We start from the raw sequence: 12,877 nt of genomic DNA, 5'->3' as shown, positions 1-12,877 counted from the left end.
TCTTCTCTTTTTGTTTTTGTGTGTTTATTTCATGTTTGTTTAATTTCCCAGCATTCTGCTTTGATCCACTTCTCTTCTTCCTATACATCTCTCCTTGGGTGAGCTCATTTCTGCTCATGGTCTCAACTATCTCCCTTATATTGATGATTTGCAGTATAGGTCTCCAGTCCTCACCTTTCCCCATTCTTCAGACTGACACATCCAGATTTTTACTCCACATGTCCACCTGGATCCTCCCAGAAACTTTCTTTACCTGGATGCTTCTCTGGTACTCTAAACTCAATATGTCTCAAGTTGATAAGATCATTTCCATCTCTGTGCTCATTTTTTATATGTTTCTTCTTCCCCAAACATGAATCTTGTGTCACCCTCACCAGAAAATTCAGGATCCTATTGATTTCACCTGTGACTTCACTCCCAATATCATTAGCACTATAAGAGTATCATAAGGGGATGGTCACTTGCTGAGTAAAAAAAGTGAATTAAGGAAGGAAAGTTTCTTTAATGGCAGAGAATATCAAAACCTAGAAAGATGATTGAACCAATCAGGACACAACAGAGCTCACTCCCAGAGAGGGATATAACTTCTAGGTCCCCAGCTCCCCATGACATCTCAAAGAGTGAAGACTCTACCAAGTATAAGAACTTTGCCTGTGACATTTTGAAGACATTTTAAAAGGGTATCACACCTCACACCCACCCAGGCTGCGTTCTTCTAGAGACCACGCCTGAGTGCCTGCCTACTCACCATGTGGCTCAGCCCTGACATAAGTGGGAAGATCAATCACCAAAGACAGCATAATACAACAGCATGGCACTGGGACCCAGGTTTTATCCTTGAGTCCCAGGGTCCTTCTGCCTTCCTGGTTTGGGTTTTTCACTCTACAACTCCACATGGTCTCCCTTCTCCACATGTCATTTCTATTTCCCAATTATACATACATGAATTTCAGGGCAGCAGAGATAAGTGGAACATCAGGGACCTTGGGGGCAGACACACCTGTGTTTGAATCCCAGCTCTGCTACTCTGCTCACATGACTTTGAAGAGGGCATTTAGAATTCTCTGTAAATGGAATATAAAAATATCTATCTGAAAGGGAGCTCTGAGGATTGAATAAATAATTCATGATGAGTGCCCAGCACATGGTGGTCATTCAATAAATGGTGGCTAATGTCATTTATTATGTTGGATTCATCTTTGTTCCATGGACCCATTCCTTCATCAGGACTGGTAGATCCCATATATAAATAATACAGTGTGTGATTCCACCAAAATACTCTCGTCTTAATTATAAGTTTTCACATCATTTCCTCCCTAACTGTGGTGAAGGTATTAGAAACCATAAGCCTAAAATTCAATACTTAGATAAATAAAAAGTACAAGGTATTTAGAATCTTCCTGAGATAGACTGGATTTGGGTTATAAAGCTTTATTTGAGTCTCTTACATAATAAAAAAAATCTATGAAATATAATTGATCAAACTCAAGGAGATGAAGAGTCATACAGACTCTCCTGGGATTAGAACTTGAGGTTTTAAGCAGCCTAGGCTGGCAAACCTGAAGCTTAGTTCACTAAGCTATCCCCTCTGGCTATGTGATTATGTACAGCAATTTACTATCAGTGAAAGGAAAAGAGATGCTCACTATATTGCAATTTTCCTCAGCGCCGCCCATCAACTCTGGTAATAAAATTTGAGTATACGATCTCAAAGACACATTGGGCAGTGCCCTATCAAATTCTCACGAACCAAGACCGAAATTAATTTTCATTTCACAAATAGAGGTGAACTTCTGGTTTTCCCGTAAAGGCAAAGCACGGGCTGATTTCACAGTGTTCTGATGCAAATTTATCTTCCCACGTTGGCAAAATACCATTTTAATATTTACCTGTAAATGAGTGGTTGTTACTTGTAATCCACAGTAGAAAGAGGATGAAACAATTGCTACCAATTTTTAGTTTTCATAAGTGTAGCAGGAAGAACACAAGTATTAGAGTTAGATCTGGTTTCTTTTCAGCTGTGTGACTTGGGATGCAATATTTAAATGATTTATTTTCCCCAGTGGAAAGATCTGGGGATGGGAAGTTCAAAGACCTAATTTCTAATGTCAGGTTCACAGACTGATCACTCAATTTCAATTTTCTTTACTTGGTATGGTGGGAACAACATCAATTCATGGAGATCTTAGAACTTGAATTTGCAATATTGAGAGACATTTGTAGGTGATTGGTTAAGAAGAATCTGATTATCATTTTAAGCTTGGCTCCTAAGTGCCAAGCAATACCATGAATCCATTTGCATATATAGAGGAAGGCAGATTCTATTACTCCTGTTTTGCAGATTAGGAAACGTGGGCTTGGATATGCTAAATGACATTGCCGAACTTGCACAGTTGGTAACTCTCTGAGCCAAGTCTAGAATATGGGGTTTTTGTTGTTATTTTGTTTTGTTTTTTATTTTTCACTGCAATCAGATGCTTCTTCCCAGAGCCACAAGGCTCTGCCATAGACAGTGTGTGCCTGCATATGAAATTAACATGAACTTCACATGCCTCATCTCACATCAGACTTGGTGATTCTTATTCTTTTTACATTAAACCAGTTTTCCTCCTCCTTTTCCATGCCACTAGCTTCAGGGGGGAGACCTTAAAATCCCTTAATTTTGCTTCCTTTTTTCTCTTCCCTTTTCTGAATTCAAGACTTAGGTTCTACTCCTGAGTCTGAGGATCTGAATCAGTTAAATCACTTAACAGCCCTAGAAAGGGCTTTAGAAATTGCAAAATGCTTATAAACATGATATATTGATAATCATCTGACTAATCTTGCAATTCAAACCATAGTTTCCTATTTATTCGTATTTAATGTATTTCCCCTCACCTTTTAGGATCTGACTTGCTAAAATTCACCCCCCCCCTTCCCTTGAAGTAACTGGAAATGCCACTCATTTGCAACATCGGGTCTCTCTCTTGGCCCCTGTCATGTGTCATTTTTCATCAATCACTGTGAATTTTGCAGGTAACCGTTCTTCTGCCTGAATAGCTCAGTTTCTGCCTTTTCTGCTGTCCTCATCACTGATTTATTTTTGAGTGCAGATTCCACCTATATATCTGTGTCCCAGAAAGAAATTCTGACACCTAAAACAGTTTCTGCCAGTTAATATCCTTCTGTCAGTTGCTCTGCCCTGATTTAGACCAATTCTTGACAGCTTCCACAGGCAAACACCTGCAGAAACCTGCCAGTAGCCACAGGTGGATTCTGGAACCTGAAGCTGATCTGAGGATGAGAAGCTATGACTTTTCCTGAAACTGTTATGGAAAAGTGAAAGGAATCCACCCCCAAAGTAATTTTTGTTATTCAAAGGGAACAACAAGAACCCAGAACATCTGTTATTTCAGAGGCGTTTACATAGACACTTAGTAATACTGCAGGTCCAATGGTATTTGCACGTTATTTCCAAATACTGTATCAGTAAGAAGTAATTTTAGTCTTTGGGGGATATTGTAGATGGCAGACACATTGTTGACATCTGGCAGGTTCATATGCAACCACTGAGATCTTTCAAAACAAAACTGTTGCAAAGGATATTTAAACCCAGAATGTCAGTTGGGAATAAAATGTTCCCTTCTTAGACTGTCTTTCCTGGTGTGAAATGTACAAATTTTAAAGATTAGGAATGAGTCATTTTAGATATTCTGAAACACGGAAAGGGAAAGAAAGCATTTTTCTGAATGTCATCTGCCCCTAAATTATGGGGGGAAACTCTGCAATTTTTTAAAAAGAAAAGTGGAGTTTTTGTTCATTTTCTTTACTGGACTTGTTTGGATATACTTGATTGCTTTTGGCAGTTCTCTGTCACATGCCCTGGAACTGGGTTGGAACCACCTTGTGAGTCCACAGCTTCATAGCTGTGTGGCCTTGAGCACCATATGTAGAAATTCAGGGCTGGATTCTTCCTTTGTCACTTTGTCAAATGGGGATATGGGTAGTCTCCATCTCCTAGGACTGTTGATAGGAAGAAGTGGCATATCTACAAAAAGGTAAAACCATGTGCAGTAAGTGCTCAATAAATGATAGCTGTTATTTTGCAATTATAGATGTTAATGTACTAAGGAAGATAGAAGGATTTGGGGCTTTTTTTTTTTCTTCAGAGAAAGGTAGGCAGTATTGGTAATTATTTTTTGATGTTGATAATAGATGGATTAAAAAGTTTCTATGAAATCACTGAACTTGACCCATTAAAATTATGTAATTCAAAAATCCAAACCCAGCAACTGCTCTCAAAATACTGATTTTATGCCATCCTTCAGTTGTTCAGATAATGAACATCCAGTTTTAGCCCAACAGACTAAAAGATGTAAAAGCTATCTCTGTCATAGTGTAGCCATTTCGTTTCCTGTATGCAATTCTAACAATGGAAGTCTTGAGGGCTGGAACAATCAAATGTTGATTAAACATGATTTACTTCTTTTTCAAAAGCTATGTTTAGAAATAAGCTAATAAGGGCTGGGGTTGTGGCTCAGCAGTAGAATACTCGCCAAGCACGTGTGAGGCACTGGGTTTGATCCTCAGTACCACATAAAAATAAAATAATGGTGATTGTGTCCACCTACAACTAAAAAACAAATTTTTTTTTTAAAGTAAGCGAACAAAAGTTTTTGCCTATATCTATATTTGTGCTGATGACCTTGATTGGTAGCAAGTTGACTGACGTTGATTGACAGCAAGAACTACAGCATTCCTTATAGCACTCAGATGCCAGAGGGTTTTTGTGTACTTTCAAGTCGTAAAGGGGTTAGGAGATTGGACACAATAAATGACCAGCATCTGGAATAATTGGCTGAATCACAACTCAAAAGTTGTTCCACACACACCAAGAATGCACTAAAAACAATTTGGAATATTATGGTAGCTTATGAATGGAATACCATAGCCCTAGCTAGCATTTTCCTGGGAAGGGGGATAGTGGATTAGCAAAACTCCTTAGTTACTGGTTACTTATGTTATAAGGTTATTGCCCTAAGTTTCAAAACTGAATATGGAGAGACGACAGAAAGAGTTATGAAATAAGGTGAGTTTTTAAAGCCCAGTGTCCTGACAATATCAGTATTACTGATGAGTAGGAGGAACACTAACAAAAATATCCATGAGCTAAGGAGAACTTTATGTAAACATGTTGCTCACATTGTTAAAAATAAGCATCTGGACAGTTCTGACTCCTTGGCAAGACTCAGTTCTGGATTTACCTCATAGCCCATTTTCAGGTTTTCACGCTTCTTGTTTCCAAAACCCCGGATCCCTTTCCGAAACCTCCCATTCCAGAGCCAGTTCTCTGCCCTTGGAATCCCTTCCTGTATTCTCTAGCCCCAGGTTTGCTTACCAGTTTCCAAGAAAGACAGTGATTGACACAGGGCAGCCTGAGAGCAAGAAAAGGGAGGTGAGTGTATTTGGGGTTCCTCCGGCACCACCATTTTTACACAGTGAGTGGAATCATTTCAGCTGCTTTGGCATCAGGCATGTTCTACCAGATGTGCTGTTAAGATGAGGGCAAAAGAGACTCAGATCAGCAAACCTCAGATTATAAATCCAGGATGGAAGGATGGAAGGGAAATTCCTTCAGTAATCATCAATGATAATAATTAAACAAAATCACATGGGATTATAACTGTATAATTTACAAAGTTCTTCAACTGAAGAGCCTATCAGAGCTGATGAGACCCATAATAACAGAACTAAATCAGAACAAATTTGTTAAAATACCTGAAATGGGGGAAATGGAACATCAATGATGATAACAAGACAGGGAACTCCCTGCAAAGATGGTTGAATGTAACTCTTTCTTCCCTCCCTTTTTGATAGAAAGAGATTCTTTTCTGTTATCATGTTTAAGAAAATTCAAGACTTGTTTTTAGAGAGAATGTTGACAGTGCTTGTAGAGGCAACATAAAATATGATAAGGAATACAAGATGAGATCCACACTCATAATTCAACTAAGACATCAACCACACAGGCCCCCAGGAATCCTGCACTCACTCTTCCCACCAAATGCAATACTTTTCTGATAGCTCACACTTTGTCTCCCCCATTTCTCTCTCTTTTTCTCTTCCTCCCTCCCCCCACTTCTCTTTCCACCCTTGTAAAACCCTTGAACAGCCAGGCACAGGGGCACACACCTATAATCCCAGCGGCTAGGGGGGCTGAGACAGGGGGATGGTGAGTGCAAAGCCAGCCTCAACAACAGCGAGGTACTAAGCAACACAGTGAGACCCTGTCTCTAAATAAAATACAAAATAGGGCTGGGGATGTGGCTCAGTGGTCAAGTGCCCCTGAGTCCAGTCCCCAGTACAAAAAAAAAAACACTTGAACAGTACTTTCTACCTTTCTAACAACAACTACTTCTACATTCAGAACCAACTTAGGAAAATCATATGTTGATTGCCGTGGTTGTATTTCTGTGGTAAAAATACATGACATAAACAACTTAAGGGAAGAAAAGATTATTTTGGATTATGGTTTTGGGGGTTTCAGTCCATGGTCAGCTGGTTCCATGGCAGAGGAGAAAATCTCCTCAGCTCCTGGCTGCCAGGATGATACCAGGACATTCCCACAGTACTGGTAATTCATTGCTGCCTTTGGAGTTTCCTCCTCTCTAGGGAAATAGAGTTAGCAAGCATCATCTGGGCATCATGTATACATGGGTACTGTTACGGTTTGGATATGAAGTGTCCCCAAAGGCTAATGTGCTAAAGTATCCCCAATGCAGCAATGTTCAGAGGTGCTACAAAAGACACATCTATTTTTTTAATTTATTTATTTATTCTAATTTGTTATACATGACAGCCAAATGCATTTTAATTCATAGTACACATATAGAGCACAATTTTTCATCTCTCTGGTTGTACAAAAAGTAGAGTCACACCATTCATATCTTCATACATATACTTAGGATAATGATGACCATCTCATTCCACTCTTTCCTACCCCCATTCCCTCTCCCTTTCCCTCCATCCCCTTTGCCCTATCTAAAGTTCCTCTATTCCTCCCATACTCCCTGATCCCCATTATGGATCAGCATCCACATATCAGAGAAAACCTTTGGCATTTGGTTTCTTAGGATTGGCCTACTTCACTTAGCATAATATTCTCCAACACCATACATTTACCTGCAAATGGCATGATTTTATTATCTTTTAATGCAGAGTAATATTCCATTGTATATGGATACCACAGTTTCTTTATCCATTCATCTACTGAAGGGCATCTAGGTTGGTTCCACAATTTAGCTATTGTAAATTGTACTGCTATAAACATCGATGTGGCTGTGTCACTGTAGTATGCTGTTTTTTAAGTCCTTTGGGTATAGACGGAAGAATGGGATAGCTGGGTCAAATGGTGGTTCCATTCCAAGTTTTCCAAGGAATCTTCCAACTTCTTCCCAGATTGGTTGCACCAATTTGCAGTCCCACCAGCAATGTATGAGTGTACCCTTTTCCCCACATCCTCGCCAACATTTATTGTTGTTTGTATCCTTAATAGCTGCCATTCTGACTGGAGTGAGATGAAACCTTAAAGTAGTTTTGATTTGCATTTCTCTAATTGCTATAGATTTTGAACATTTTTTATACATTTTTGTTGATTGATTATATATCATCTTCTCAGAAGTGTCTGTTCAGTTCCTTGACCCATTTATTGATTGGGTTCTTTGTTGTTTTGATGTTAAGATTTTTGAGTTTTTTGTGTATCCTAGAGATTAGTGCTTTCTCTGATGTGCGTGTGGTAAAAATTTGGTCCCATTCTGTAAGCTCTCTATTCACCTCACTGATTGTTTCTTTTGCTTTTTAGTTTGAATCCATCCCATTTATTGATTCTTGATTTTTTTTTATTTCTTACACTTAATAAGAGTCTTATTAAGGAAGTTGGGGCCTAATCTCACATGATGAAGATTTGGGCCTACCTTTTTCTTCTATTAGGCACAGGGTCTCTACTTTAATTTCTGGGTCCTTGATCCACTTTGAGTTGAGTTTTGTGCATGGTGAGAGATAGAGTCTTAATTTCATTTTGCTGCATATGGATTTCTAGTTTTCCCAGCACCATTTGTTGAAGAGGCTATCTTTTCTCCATTATATGTTTTTGGAGTCTTTGTCTATTTTTAACATAGGTTTTGATTCTTTCCCTCAAGGATTTACGAGCCAGCATTTCAATTTGCACATAACTTATGAGTTCAATTACTGAACTATTAAGTTGAGAATGGAAGATTCAAAAATATGAATTTGCCAATTATTAAAGACCTTGGAGTTGAAAAGACCATGGTAAGGAATAAAAACTAACTTTTATTAAGTATCTATTATATACCAGATTCTTGACATCTGTTGATTTCTTTTATCTTTGCAACATTCAGATAAGGGCTGCATTATTCCCATTTCACAGATGAAAAAATAAGCTCAGGTGAGAAAACTTGCTGAGGACACAGATATTTATTGAGTCGGACTCCAAGCCCTACTTTGCTTTAAAATCTACCTTCTTTCCGCTTTACATTTCAATCAGCAGATGCAATTAAATGAAGTTTTGATAGCTGTTTAATATGATCAATGCAGGTAGCCAAAAAAGAATAATTACCAATCTAAAATAGCTATTTTGCTTTGACTATTTGGCTTATTTAACTGTCTAGAGTTACCAGCTAGATGGATAATTGCAAAGTCTCTAAATTACTTTAGGTTATGTAGACACAGCCTGATACTGTTTGATTCTGACTCTAATGATATTTAATTTCATATTACTAATAGCTCTTTGTCTAATGGGTATCCTAGAGCATACGTAAAGGTACACTTTGAGGATGACCTCAGTATGTATATTCAGTCATCTTCAAAGTAGGACAGGTGTGCCTCCCTTAAAGAAACTCCATATAGAAAAGTCAGATTTGCAAACAGGTACACTAGGAAAAATGGTTTGATTACAAATGGGGTTGGGGATGTAGCTCAGTTGGTAGAGTGTTTGCCTCGCATGCACAAGGCCCTGGGTTCAATCCCCACCACCACACACACACACACACACACACACACAAAATAGAAAATTATTTCAAAATGACTCATTTCTTTTAAAGGGATTCACTCTTCAGATATTTTTTCTTTGGTAAGACCCTCTAGTATATTTTAAATAGTATTTTAACACAAAATATGAATTGCGCCTCTCTTTGAAAATACATCTGCTAAATGAGACATATCTGTACCTTGAATGGATTAAATGCTTGCCCTTATAGACAGAACAAAATGCTTCTCTAATTCACTCTTTTAATAATTTTTAAAAGCAAACAGGGATCAGGGCAAAGATGAAGACAAATAGGGGTGAGTGTGGTCACTCAAGTTTATTCTAATGACTAGTATTTTAAATCTTCTAAGACTTTTTGAGAAAATGTAATTTTAAATTGCCCTCATTCTCTTTCCAACTTCTGAAGAAGCATTTTGACTGAGAATTAGGTAAAATTTATTCTATATATAATATATATGAAGATGTTTAAACTGTAATTGCATGTAATTTGAAGGAAATATTCTTCAATATGGATATGAAGATTGACCTACTCAGGAATATTAAAAGTACAGGAGTTCACATTTTTGTGATAATATTTTATCATTTTGAAAACTTGTTCTTAATAGACCCCTACATTACATTTCAGTAAAGTGGTTTCATTTTCTTTAACAACCATTAATAGCTATTAGAAGTAAAAAAAAAAATAAGGCTTTATATAGATCATTAAAGTACACTTAAGTAATTTGTAATTGACAATTAAATCATCATGGCATTGTATTATCCTTAAGTTTGATAGATCTGCCTTTTTTAAAGTACTGAGAATAAAGGCCCTTTTGTAAGACATCCCACCATAGACTATTCTTGCATTTTAATTGATCACAAAGCACACATTGTCTTGATATATGTGCTTGGTAATCATCTTCTACAAGTTTCCTTTGTGATTTTGAAACTGTGTGTGGTAATCTGGTGCAGGCTAGAAACAGTGTCCTTGGGGACATGTGGAACAAGCACAGCCATCTTTAAAACTCGGCCCTTGTCATTGTCATAAAATAGAGCTGGCAATTTCTCATTCTCAGTCCCCTCTCCTGTTCCTTCTTGTCGCTAAAGACCTACAAAGTCTAAATGTTACCATGGCAATGGACCCACACTCCTATTCCAGGGCAGCCAATGAGTGTCACCCTGTCCAAATTTGGATACTTTTTCTTCTTTCCTAGGAAATTTGTGGACTTAATCATATAGAATCTCTGGTCAAAATGATTATGTGTTGAGATCAAAATACCGAATATAGAAGCATCACTGAATTTGAGAGGGAATCAAATCACTTTTATCTGTTCGTCTCAAACTTCCAAAGATCATTGATTAGTTTCCTTTTTTTTTTTCATTTACTTATACCAAACAGTGACAATGGAGTTACCTATGTAGATCTTTAAAAACAGAAAGTAGGTTCTCTGCATTTCAATCTATGAAAAAGGCAAAATTTTCAGAATAATTCATGTAATTTGCTAGAATCAGATAGGGAAAAGTACTAATAGAGTTTTCCCCTGTAATACTGAGAAAAGATATTTTATAATATGAACATAATCAAGTTTTATGTGAGTCTAATTAATCTCATAAAGAGTTATCTGCCTTAGTGTATCTTCCTGATGTCATTTAATTTATAGATTTTATGGGTTTTCCTATAATATAAATGCATCATATTGAAGGTAAAAAGATATGCTGAGTGGGTTTTTTTAAGTATTTTTAAAATAGTGGAATTAATTAGATATTGCTACTCAATTAGTAGAAATTAAGATTTTAATCTAACTCAGAAGGACAAAGGAGCATCATATAATCAGACTGAGTATCTTAATACTGTAATATATATATGCATATGACGGCTATTTGGTGATTTTTTTTTTAAGTTAAACCGAACTCATTAATTCAAAGGGTTCAGATGATACCTACAGTGACTATGGAAGAACGGTAGTACATTCAAGTCACTCTGGGTGCCCACCTCACCTCTCTGTGGCCAGTCTTGCTGGGAGGAATATCAGAAATAAATGCTAGTGATCAGTACCACAAGGGCCAGGCATCCCTTTCTCCATATGATGGGTTGATAGGAGGACATAAGAGGGGAAAGAGCGCCACCTGCCCTGAGGATTTTCAGGGAGTAGGAAGGCACACTCCAAGGGGTGCCTCATAAAATGGTCAAGGGAATGTTGTAGACGTCTGTAAATAGTGTATTTGATGGGAGGAAGCTAAAGTCATCAAGAGATTTTTCTGAAGGTCAGCCATGGACAGACATCTTGGCAGTATTTTAGTCCCGCCATCTCAATTCGATTCTACCACCTGAAACATGTCTCGAGGTATTAATGAAAGAAATGAAGATTGGCAGGGCTATAGAGACTCTCAATTCTAAAACGTAAGCAACAAAATGGCTGATAATTCAAAAACATCTCATCAGCCAGTAGTGAAAACTTCATAACAGCTCTTCAAACACTTTTTTTTTTCCATTTCTCAGAGTTCACTAAAACCTTAGTACTTCAGAAGTCTTTTCTGAAATTGGAGAATTTCCCAAAAGTAAATGATCATTGTGAATATTATAATAAACTAAGGCAGGCATACACTCCTTAGTTATGTAAATATCTGTGACAACAGGGTTATTTTTGTTGGTGGTGGTGGTGGTAGTACTGGGGATTTGAACCCAGGGATGCTAAACCACTGAGCCAAATCCCCAGCCCCCTCCCCTTTTTTTAATCTTATTTAAAGACCGGATCTCACTGAGTTGCTTAGGGCTTCACTAAATTGTTAAAGCTGGCTTTGAACTTGCAATCCTCCTGCCTCAGCCTCCTGAGCCACTGGGATTACAGGTTCACCATTATGCCAGGCCAGAGCTGTTTTAAATATGTTTTCTAAACTTAGTCAAAGGTATATCATTTGCTTTTTCCTCAAAAAAGGTCACATATTCCTTGAGATTTCTAGTTAAGATCCTGTTTCAACTTATGACCCTTGATATAAATCAAAGATAGAGCACAATAAAAGAATCCTACTTTACAACCAGTTATGGTTTATGTAAGAATAAAAAGATCATTTAAGTTTATAAGAGATAATGTAAGATAAAAATCACCTTAGCAGGTAATATTTTTTAAAACTCAATGGGCAAGTATTTAATGAAATTAAGCCCTTATGCCTAAAGCTTAGGAAACTAGGAGTACAAAGGAATTTTTAAAATTTGACGAAAGGCAGCTATCTTAAATCAACCTCTAGATAGGAGATGGACAAGGAAGAAAATTATTATTATTCATTAAATAATGTTCTGGAGGTCTGATCATAGAGCTAAAACAGGAAGCTAATTAGATAAAGATGGAAATGTTATCATTTGCAAAAGAGGTGAATAAAAACATAAAAAATGGAAAATAGCTGAAAATCTGTAAGAATTTAAAGTAAAGGTAAAAACAAAAAAAGTTAATTCAATTACTTTAAATCCGTAGCAACAGATGTAGAAACTATCAGAAGGAAATAGTGTCTTCCCTAAGAGAGAAAACATTAAGATTTTAGTAAATTCATAGTTGGTTCTTGCTTCCAAATGCAAAGCACAAGTACTGTAAGAAAGTTAAATTTTCTCAAATAAATAAAAAAATTTGGTATGAATACCAAAATCTCAATAGAACTTTTTTGAATGGACAATATGATTCTAAACTTCAACTTAAATCCCCTTTGAAAATAAAGAGTAAGGATTAGGATAATTAGATGTTATAAAACTTTATCAATTTTCATAATTAAAGCAATGAGATACCAACATAAGAAATTACATATTCAATAACATGGAATCAGAGAAAAGGATCATATAATAAGCAATACTGGTAAAACTATTTA

General features: G+C 36.9%; 1 protein-coding gene and 1 non-coding gene across 5 annotated transcripts in view; both read left to right on the top strand.

The window, feature by feature from the left end:
• Positions 1-12,877, top strand: part of Celf2 (CUGBP Elav-like family member 2) — an 808,061-nt gene that overhangs the window by 467,192 nt on the left and 327,992 nt on the right. The window lies entirely within an intron of this gene.
• Trnaa-cgc (transfer RNA alanine (anticodon CGC)) lies at positions 8,963-9,036 on the top strand. Its single transcript has one exon. It is a non-coding gene; the product is annotated as a tRNA-Ala (tRNA).

Source organism: Marmota monax, unplaced genomic scaffold (genome assembly GCF_021218885.2).
Source record: "Marmota monax isolate L192 unplaced genomic scaffold, Marmota_monax_Labrador192_F-V1.1 WCK01_AAM20220418_F8-fsc00072, whole genome shotgun sequence".
Taxonomy (NCBI): Eukaryota; Metazoa; Chordata; class Mammalia; order Rodentia; family Sciuridae; genus Marmota; species Marmota monax.
The sequence above is the reverse complement of the archived record's forward strand: the minus strand, read 5'-3'. Positions and strand labels throughout refer to the sequence as shown.